Source organism: Pteropus medius, unplaced genomic scaffold (genome assembly GCF_902729225.1).
Source record: "Pteropus medius unplaced genomic scaffold, Ma_sr-lr_union100, whole genome shotgun sequence".
Classification (NCBI taxonomy): domain Eukaryota; kingdom Metazoa; phylum Chordata; class Mammalia; order Chiroptera; family Pteropodidae; genus Pteropus; species Pteropus medius.
This window is the reverse complement of record NW_024348533.1, coordinates 443,672-454,222: the sequence shown is the minus strand read 5'-3', so window position 1 is coordinate 454,222 and position 10,551 is coordinate 443,672. Positions and strand designations below refer to the sequence as shown.

General features: G+C 45.1%; 2 long non-coding RNA genes across 2 annotated transcripts in view; one reads left to right on the top strand and one right to left on the bottom strand.

Moving 5' to 3' along the window:
- Positions 1-2,971: 2,971 nt before the first annotated feature.
- On the bottom strand, positions 2,972-8,891 carry LOC120616520 (uncharacterized). The gene is made up of 2 exons (XR_005656613.1): positions 8,522-8,891; positions 2,972-7,940 (listed from the first exon to the last, which is right to left on the bottom strand). It is a non-coding gene; the product is annotated as an uncharacterized LOC120616520 (long non-coding RNA).
- A 94-nt stretch (positions 8,892-8,985) lies between these two features.
- LOC120616519 (uncharacterized) overlaps positions 8,986-10,551 on the top strand; it is a 64,159-nt gene continuing 62,593 nt past the window's right edge. Inside the window, exon 1 of the long non-coding RNA XR_005656612.1 lies at positions 8,986-9,143. This is a non-coding gene — a long non-coding RNA (uncharacterized LOC120616519). The remainder of the gene's footprint in view (positions 9,144-10,551) is intronic.

The window sequence follows — 10,551 nt, the reverse complement described above, 5'->3', positions numbered from 1 at the left end:
CACAATTTGGTCTTTTCACCTGTTTTTTCTCTGTGTCACTTTGGGCTAATTCTAGCAGTGGTTTATGATTAGTCTCTAAGGCTAAGATTTAATCCCTGTGTGCTAGAAACTGTCACTCTGTTGACTCTGGGCTGAGCCAGCATTCTTACACAAATATCTTAGCCTAAAAGGTTCCCCCGAAAGCAGAGTCTGAGACCAGCACTTTTGTGCAGCTGGGTAGTTTGTTCGGGAATAAGATTCCAGGGAGCAGGAGTAAAGGATTGGGGGAGAAAAACAGGGAGAAGGCCCCCTACAAGGATGCATTTTCAGGTCGGCCAGAGCCAAGGGCACTGTTCCATCCAGCCAGAACTTCGGAGGAACCTTATGAAATATATCTCGGAACCATTTGCACAATGGATAAAAGGCGGAAAGCATTTGTATATTGGCCTCCACCTTCCATTCATCAAAGGCAGCCCTACAGATGTCAGCTCCCCACATTTCCAGTTGCACATGCATGGGTCCCAAAGAGGTTCTGTCCCCTGGGTAGAAAGCAAGAGGTAATACATTGCAGGCCCAAAGTGAGGCACTGTCAGGCTGCACTGCAATGGTCAAAATTGTGTAACCTGGTCACTGCAACAGTGGCTGGAGTAAGTGGTAGGGCCACGAGGATTGGGGGTTGGACATGGTGCACAGACATATGTATATAATATGTCACAGGGCAATCTGAGATAGAATGTATAGATAGATCTGAGTAAAAACTCCAGGGTTGGATAGATAAAAAGACATGTTGCATGACAAAACAAGCAGCATCAGACTCAGGTGGGGAGGAAGGAAGCTCATCTTCTATAAGGCTGTTGGCTTCCTCTCCATCCTCAAAACGGGTCCTGTGCTGGGTTCCTGGTTAACTGAGTGGCTCTAGAATATGAATTACGGTCCCACATACCCTTTCTCCTGTTACAAGAATGAAGATGTTCTGAGTTTTCTTAGTCTCAGTGTCACTGGTTCCGGTCACCTGTGGCCTTCTAGGAGCAAAAATCATAACTACCTGAATGCTCAGGGCTCTTACCATAGGGGCAATTCCCCCAAGCTGAGCTAAGTAGCTAGAAATCCAAGGCCTCTGTCTAGGCCTGCTGGTCCTTTGCATGGCTTGTTTGCATCAGAGCCATGACTTGGGGGTGACTGACCCAGTAACCCTGACCAGGGATCTCCTCTTGGGAAGAGGTGTGCAGACCTGTAATCATAAGGATGGCTGGTGAGTGATGAGCTGCTCAGTTCATACCTGTAAAAATTAGAAGCCAGGCTATCCATAGAAATATGAAGAACAAAGCAAAAGAGGTGGAGAGACAATTCAGATTAAAAATAGAATAAAAATTTTCTACCACAGATCAAAGTGAAAATAAGAGTTTACCACATATTCTTTTCCTATTCTTAGCAACTAGTTCCCGTCTCCATCAGAGTTCCCTAAACATGCTCATGAATTCAAGAAAGGCTGATGTTTGCCAGACAGAATTATTTAGCTTAACACCTAGTCTAAGCAATGGTGAATGAGTTGGCAGATGGCCCTGTTCCATCAGGTAGTAGTAAGTAGCTCGACAAATCTTTCCCCTAGGCGTTTCGTTTAATCCCTTTTCCTGAGGGCTCTTAGGCTGATAGGAAGATGCTTGATGCAGCACATACAACATGAGCAATACCTTATGTTGTGTGCCATTGCTATGGCAAACAGCACTTTGGAAAATACATCTATTATCTCATTCGATCTTCCAAATGAGATAAAACCCAATGAGATTGGTAAAGGATGCCCAGGATGACAGGATCAGAGGTTTCTCAGAAATCACATCATATCCTGGAGTCTCGGGCAGACTCATACCAGAAGGTCTCACCTTGGGGAATAAGGGGCCTAATCTCAAGGACAGTTGTGTAAGAAGCTACCAGAGGAACTGGCACATCGTATCTCTATTGGGACAGCCAGAGGGCAGCAGCCGGGCACCTGACTGTTTTTACCCTAGATGAAGTCTCACATCAGAAACTCTTCATGGATGTATAGAGGAGGTATGGAAATACACTCTACACATCAAGGATAGAATGAGAAATGCATGCAGTGGTATCGGTATTTGCAAATATCTTATAAGGGATTGATATTAAACATATATATAGAATTCCTACAACTCAAAAATTTTAAATGGGCAAAAGATTTGAGTAGACATTTCTCCAAAGAAGATATACAAATGGCCAATAAGCGCATGAAAAAATGTGAAAATCATTAGAGAAATGCAAATCAAAACCACAATAAGATACCACTTCACATCCATTTTTATGGCTGTTATTAAAAAACAAAATAACGCACCTTTGTCAAGATGTGGGGAAATCGGATCCCTTATGCATTGCTAGTGGGAATTTAAAATGTTACAGCTGCCATAAAAAACAGTATGGCATCTCCTCCAAAAACCAAATGGAATTACTGTATGATCCAGCAAATTCCACTTCCAGGTATATACCCAAATGAAGTGAAAGCAGAGACTCCAACATTTGCACACTGTGTTCACAGCATTGTTTACAATAGACAAAAGGTAGGAACAACCCAAGTTCCCATCAACAAATGAGTGAATAAACAAACTGGTATATAAATACAATGGAATACTATTCAGCCTTAAAAAGGAATGAAATTCATCGACATGGGTGAGCCTTGAAAACAAGCTAAATGAAATAAACCAGACACAAAGGGACAAATATTGTCCAATTCCATTTACATGAAGTACCTAGAATAGTCAAATTAATAGAGATAGAAGTAGAATAATGGTTATCAGGGACTGAGGAGAAGAGGTATGGGAGTTAGCGTTTACTGGGTAAAGTTTGAGCTTGAGATGATGAAAAAGTTTAAGAGGTGGATGGTGGTGCTGACTGCACAACAATTTGAATGTACTTAATGCCACTGAAATATACACCTAAAGGTTAAAAGGGTAAATTTTATGTTATGTATAGTTTACCACAAGAATTAATTTTTAAAAAGATTTATTCAAGTACTATATAATGGCAATAAACAAACATTCTTAAATATTAAATTCAAGCGATAAGTTGCCCATGAACCCCTTTTAAAGTAACTACTTAAAAATGAAATTCTGCCCATTAATAAATTAATCCATTTGTAACTCATGTAACAAAGAGCTAATTTACCTAAGATAAAAAGATCTCCTACAAAAAAAATAAGAAAAAATTAACAACTCCAGTAGAAACTTGGGCAAGAGATATAAACAACACACAGAAATTGAAATATAGACGACTTTTAAATGCATGAAAAGATTCTATACCTTCCTCCTAATAAGAGAAATATGAATGAAAACTATACTGAGATATCATTTTCATCTATCCTTTCTGTATAAATGCAAAGGAAAATGTATCTAATAATATTTTCCTAATAGTAAATTTTAGATGGTAAGATTTGAGAGAGCTTTTAAAGCATTTATTGTAGTTTCTATAGTGTTTGTATTCGTTATAATGTACACGCCTAAGTTTTGATGAAGTGGTTTTCAATGAACAAAACTAGGAGTAAATATGCAAGATGAGAACAAGGATGAATTATTCTGTGCACTTTTCAGTGTTTTTTAAAACTCCTCCCGTCGCTTCCCAGACCTTCATATATTTTTAATGTAGTTCGACTCCTGATATGGCTGACACACATCCAGTTTCATATTTCTCCTCGACACTCCTGCCTCCATCCATACATTGTCCTCCTTCATCTCTCATTATCCCAATTCTACCCATGTTCAAGGTCCACCTCAAATACACCCTCTCCCTGGGAGGCACTACAGCCTACTGGCTAAGTGCCCACTCCAGGGGCAGATATGTGGGCCATGCGGTCCAGAAGTAGGCTTCTCCACTGACTAGCTCTATAAGTTTGGGCAGATAGCTCCACCTTTCAGAGACTCAGTTTCTTCATCTGAAAACAGATGACCTATCTCATCGGGTTTTTATAAGGATTAAATTATAAGGATTAAATTTGGTGTTGACAACAGCATTGCTAGTCCTCCTGGCTTTCATGCAGTTATCAATGCAACAGTTAATTAGTCCTTGTCACAGTCTGTTTGAGGGAAATTAGAACTACCTTTGGGGGAAATCACAGATCTCCTATCCCTAAGGTACTTAAGTAGTATATTCACCTTACATTTGGTAGTTCTTTTTTTTTTTTTTATTTTGACAAATATGTTTACTCTTTCATCCTTCCAAGAGAGACAGAGCCCTCTGAATAAAAAAATACCTCATGACACTCACACCTACTTCTTTCTTTTTTTAGTCCAGATGAATGGTTTCTGGGCTTCCTGAAAGCCTGGCAACAAAACCTGTAAACTCACATACTGTCAGCCTCCACACTTCACACTGAGGTGGCTGTGATCAGTGAAGGAAAAGCTGTTTGACCTATGAGCGAGCCCAGTGAGCAAATATTCGTGCAGCAGTCATGGTTTCGTTCAAGCCCGCTTCAACAGCATGAAAGGTGTTGGCCCTGAACAGCTGTCCTCCCCACGATGACTCACTCAGGCCGCTCATGACTGCAAGCTCCCAGCTCTCCAAGGGCACCTTGCTTGAGGACACAGATAGCAGAGCAAGAGTGCCTTTTGGAGCGCTCGCTTCTTTTTCCCACAGAATAACAGATTTCCTTCTGCATTGCCAAATGTGTAAATGCTTTCCTTCAGGAACATTTAAAAGACAACTCCTTTTTCCCAGAAAACCAGGGCCCCCGAAGCAAAATTATTTACCTTCGATTGTTCAAGAACAATTGCTCACTCCCTTTCTATTTTTTGACTTTGCCTCCTCCTCAAGGAAGTTAAAGGATGTTTTTGCTATTGGTAAATCATATTTTTCTAGAGGCAAACAGTTCTAGTATTGAGTTCTAAACTGAAGTTTGGAGATTATCCATGTAATAAGCATTTCTCAAAACCAGACACTAGCTCACACAGAGGACACAGTCGATAGTTTAGTAGCAAAACATAAACATGTCTTATGAGTAGGCAAGTGGATATGGAGTTTCCCTGCCCACTTGACACGTCACCCAACACATGCAGAGTCAAAACCCTCCAAAACTTGGTCCTTTTCCAAGATTCTCCAGCTCAATGCAGAGCATCATCGTGTCAGTTTGGGTTATCCTAGAGCAGATGCCAAGCAGTTCTGAGAAAGTGTAGGTCACACTGACGGGAAGGCCCAGAGAACAGACTACCTGTTAGAGGAGTCCCACTTTGGGCAGAAATGGCCAGCTCTGGGACCCCTACTGTGCTCATTCATTGGCTGGGAGCACCCAGAAAGTGCGGCCTTGTATGAACACTGCAGTGAATCTGAAGGTGCAGCAGCTAGCAGCTGTGTTCTTTCTACCTATGTGGCTGCCACAGTCATTCAGTTATATAACCTTGAAGCCGTGCTTGCCATCTCCTTCTCCCTTAGCATTAAGACCCAATCCATCACCACATTTCTGACCATTTTACCTCCTAAATATCTCTCTCATCTGTCCATTTCTCTTCTTCTCCACCATTATCTTGCTCCCAACTGGTGACTACGTTTCAACCCATTCACCCTGCAGCACAGCAGTCTTTTCAAAACAAAGTCAGATCTTGTAACCCCCTGCCTAAACAACATCAGAGCTCCTATGATAAAGACCTAAGTCCTCAGCATGACCTTCAAGACCCTACCTGTTATGGCTTTCGCCCTGCGCTTCAGCCTCCTGTGGACCCTCTCTGCTCCATTTAACCTTTGGGTATCAGATGATGATCGGATCAGATGATCCAACCTGCTTTCAGTTCCCCAAATGCTCCAAGTTCTTTCCTGCCTCGGGACCTTCGTACGTGCTGTTCCCCTGACCAAAGATCTCTTCTTCAACCCCACATCCCTTCACCCAATTAACTAATATTTATTCCTTAGCTCTCATTCAAACATCACTTCAGGAAAACCTTCTCTGACCCGACAAGTTCAAATCCTTAGTTATTCCCTCTTATAGAATCAAATCCACTTTGTAGCATCTAGGATAGTATTCTATATTTGACTGATTATGTGATTGTTTACCTCACTAAAGTGTGTTTTCTGAGAGCAGAGACCATGTCTATTTTTGCTCATTATTAAATCCCCAGCATTAGCAGAGTGGTTGCATTTTATATTTGCCACAAAATATTTTTTCGATGAATGAAATATCTAAAAGGGTTTTTTGACTTTTTTCCTTTTTATTTGAATCACACACCAGGTGTTTTCTAACCGGTGAATACTATCTTTCTTTCCATATATATTGCTCTCCAGGTGTGTTGCATGATTCCCTCCCCAACCCCATGGTAAAGTCTTTGAGGGCTGGCCTTGGACTTGGATTTTTGGGTCTTCATTGATGAGCATTGCAGCCTAGATAAAATACTTGTTGTGAAAATTGCTATTGCACAAGCTTTTATTCTAGGGTTGGAAGGCCAGGGAAGGTAGGAAGAAAAAGAAAATGAGTTTCCTCCAAAATGCTGGGATATAAAGTCATCTTTTGAAATTTAAATTATAAATCAAGCCAATCAGAGCAAAGATGTACAAAATGCCTCCGTAAAGAGAAATGATTCCAAGACCTACAAGGCCTAACAGTACTACTACTCAGTAAGGCCTTGCTATATCTAAAAAAGAAACGTGTCCACCCGACAAGGAATAGGCCAGGTAGCTTAATAAAGAGAGCCTTGGCAATTCAGAATGTTGACCGGGCAGACACCCAAGGAGAAGGGCCAGCTAGGCTAGTGGCAATGAATGACCAGTCCTCTCAGCAGGTCATTTGACCTTTGGTGTGGAGAAAGACACAGCAGGCTGCCCAAGGCTGATATCTTTAAACATTTAAGCCAGATAATTCACTCTTCCAATTCTGATTTCAAGCTCACTGAGCCACTTTCTGACAATTAGGCTACAAATTGCAGTTCCAAAACGACAGTGGACTCGCCAGCAACTTCAAGAATCTGGCATTCTTGTTTTGTGTCTAACAAGAATGGTAAGCTCCAGGTTTTGAAATCAGATGGTCTTTATTTGACTTTACCACTTACATACACACTAACTGTGTGACCTTGGGGATATCCTTCATCATTTTTCCCCCAACTGAAAGAAAAAAAATCACAACACACCACATGATTATAGAGAGAATTAAATTAAGTAATGTAGGTAATGCACTTAGTATAGAGACTAGCGAATAGTTAATGAAATCAGTAAGTTAGCATTCAGTTTTCTACAACGCTGATTTTTCATCAACACTGGAACACTGAAAAGATGAAATTTCTGATCCCACAAGGTTGAGGACCAAATCTGGACCTTGGGAAATCACCAAGATGATGACTCCTGGCTAGTTCTCATTTCCTGGCACTTCTCTGCTCACATATGTAACACCTATAACAGGTAACCAGGATTCGGCTTTATCTTCTTGTATGTCTACATCTCATTTCCTGACCCTTATCTCCCAGATATACTTTTGATGCAGAAGCAGATTTAGCTCTAGTTTGTTCTCATGGAGTCAAGAGTTATTGTTCTATAACAAGCAAGAGGCTTCAAGGCTTGCCTTGATTTTTTTTTTTTCTTTTTACTTCATACTATAGACCAAAAGCACCATCCACAGGGGAAACATGGGTTTTTGTTGTTCTAAGGCCACCATTTGGCCGGGTAGGCCACCACCAGCTCTTGAGGGAGATACTGCAAGGGCACGTAGAGAGCCTCCACATCAGTCACAGATCAAGGCCCGCATCATGCAGGGAATGTACCCGAATTACAAACAGGAAAACCAGAGCGACTTGCGGACTAAGCAGTTTGTTTTCGGTTGCAGTTATTGGATTGCTCTACGACAAATATGAACAAACACGTGGCAAATTGTGTTTGAAGCATGCAGTCTTGTCGCGTTTTCCGAGGAATATGTACAAAATATCTTCAGATCTCAGAGACTGATGCTGGATAGAGCAGTAGGGACGTCGTCAAACCTCGCAGCAGTGCTCCACCATAAAAAAAAAAAAAAAACTTGGTTCAGTGGCATAATTACAGGGGCTCATTGTCAGGCTGAGCGTGTGGTGCCTTGAAAAAGACTGCAGCGCCCCCTCCGTTCTTCCAAGTCAAGATCACACAGTCAATACTTTGCGAACTATCCTATAATCACCGAGGCCTCCAATTCTATGAGCTGACCATTAGAGAATGTCTACCAAGCATCCAGAAAAATAACGACTTGGTCCCTGCCCTCAAAGAACCAACATAGAGCCTAATAGAAAAGACCAAGTATGTTCTCCTTTATATGGTTTCATTTAATTCCTACGCCCCTGAGGTAGCTATGGTTATCATCCCCATCCACAGTGGACCTACGGCTAAGGGAATAAATAGTTTACCCCAAACCACAGAGCCAGTAAGTGACAGAGCAAGGCCTTGAACCCTGGAGTCTAAATTTTTGGGTATTGATGGGCACCATTTAGCCCACGAAGCCCAAACCTTAAGCTTGCTGTTCCAGTTTCTCTTATTAAAGGAAGGGTCCCCCATTTCACTGACTTTTGATTTCTCTGCTGACCCAGGATGAAGAGTCTGGTACCTTGTGCCAGGACGAAGCTGTTAGAAGTGACACAGTGCGCCAGTTTGGCAGAGAGACCAGGGCCCATGCCTGGGCTTCGGAGCCAGGCCGACCCTTGGGGTCTGCGAGCCAAACCTGCCCCAGTTCGCTCAGCGCCCCCAACCGGGGCTCCTCAGAGGCTTGTTCCCAGCTACCAGGCCAGCGCCCACCTCCTCAGGCCCGGAACCCATGAAGGGGCGCCAGCAGTAGGGGCCCGGCCTCCGCCAGCCACGAGGCGCGGGCAGGCGCTGAATGCAGGGCAGACGAGGAAGCAGCCCCGACCGACCGCGGCGCGCAGGCCCGTCCGCTTGCTGCCCGGCCTCTCGGGGGGACGGGGTTCCAGCCCGCGCGCCGCCCGGCCGGCCACGCGCAGCCCCGAGGCCCCCGCCTCTGGCCGCCGGCCCGCGCTCGGCGCTCACCGCGCGCTCAGGCCCGGGCCCGCCTCTCGGCAGTTTTCGCTTTCGCTTTCCTGACGATATAGTTGAGGAAAATGAAAGTGGCCGTAGCCAGGGCTGGCGCGGCTGCCGTCGGGGCGAGGGGCGCAGAGTGCGGCGCGCGGCCGGCCTGGAGCCTGCAGCCGGGGCTGCAGCCCGCGCCGGGAGAGGTAAACGCAGCCCCGCGGCCGCCTCGCGGGCTCCTCCTTGCGGACCGGGCGGGCGGGGCGCCGGGCGGCCGTTTGACGCGGATCGGCCGGCCGGGGGTTTCTGCCTCGGGGCTGGGAGGGCCTGAGGCGCGGCCGGCTGGGGCTTTTCGGGGCTCGGCTCTACCAGGCCCTCTGGAAGACCTGGGGGAGCTCCGGCAAACGTGTCAGGGATCTGGGGTCCTGGGGTCGAGGTGGGACGGGGGCAAGTCAGGCCACCACTCCCAGCGCACGTTTCCTTTTTGTGGAACACGGATTCCCCACCCCCCAACTCGGGTTTCTTAAAATCAAAGTGGGAGGATGGATGGATGCAAAATGCAAGCAGAGTGCCTAACTGAGCTCAGCGGAGATGAAGGAGCGCACCATTTATCCTTTCTTACCTATCAGATCCCTCCTCTTCCCCACTTGGCCTGTCCCTCGTGTAGTTGTGCTTTCTGCGGTTTTCAGATCTCGTGCACTTGGGCGCCCTTGTGGTGCCCTCCAGGGGCCTGGCAGCTCACCTCTCTTGGTCGCAGGCTTGGAGAGTAGCTAGGGCAGGATGTCGCCCTCCCTCCTCAAGACCCTGCCCGTGTGAAGACGAGGGAGGGGGAGCTCACTCTGCAGGGATCCGGCCCCTGGGTCTGGCATAAATGGCCAGGGATGGATGCACTCTGGGACCCAGACTTTCCCAAACAGGGAAACTCTGTCCACTGCGTCCACCAGCAAAAGGGTGAAAGACGAGTGCCCTGGTTTTTTGTCCTTGCTCCAGTCTGCCGCGTACCTTCGTGGTATGCGGAGAATTGGGCGCTGCCTCAAGGCTGTGGATACAGCCCCTGCCATTGGGGTGCTCCCCATCCCCTAGCTAGAGAAAATATGTCTGCAAGTTGTCCACAGGGCAGTTGTGTAGGACAAGCATAGGTGAGAGGAGGCACTCAGTGTTCAAAGTGATGAAATCTGCAGGCACTTGACTTACATGCCAGTTTTTGTAGCCAATACCAAGAACCCCTTTCTACTCGACTTCTTTGTCTTAAGAAAAAGGAATTCAGCCTAATCACATGGATCTGATCATAAGACCCATTACTAAAACAAAACTGGAATGATCTTGGCTTTGAAAATAGCCATCTGAATTTGACAAAAGATGACTCGATGCCCTAATTTTTAAAACATGGAGTTCCCCCCTCCCGCCCCACCCCACCCAGTGGCAGTGGGGTGGTGAGTATTCATTACTTTTAGAAAATACTGCTTTTATCATAAGCCAGAAAATCAGACCTTTGATTTTATGACTAACCTTCACCAAGCTATTCCTTTTCTTCTGAATTCCATAATGTCCTTCTCTTTTCCTCCTGTTAACTAAATTTAAACTCATGGTTGGATGGTTCTCTCCCTTTCTTCT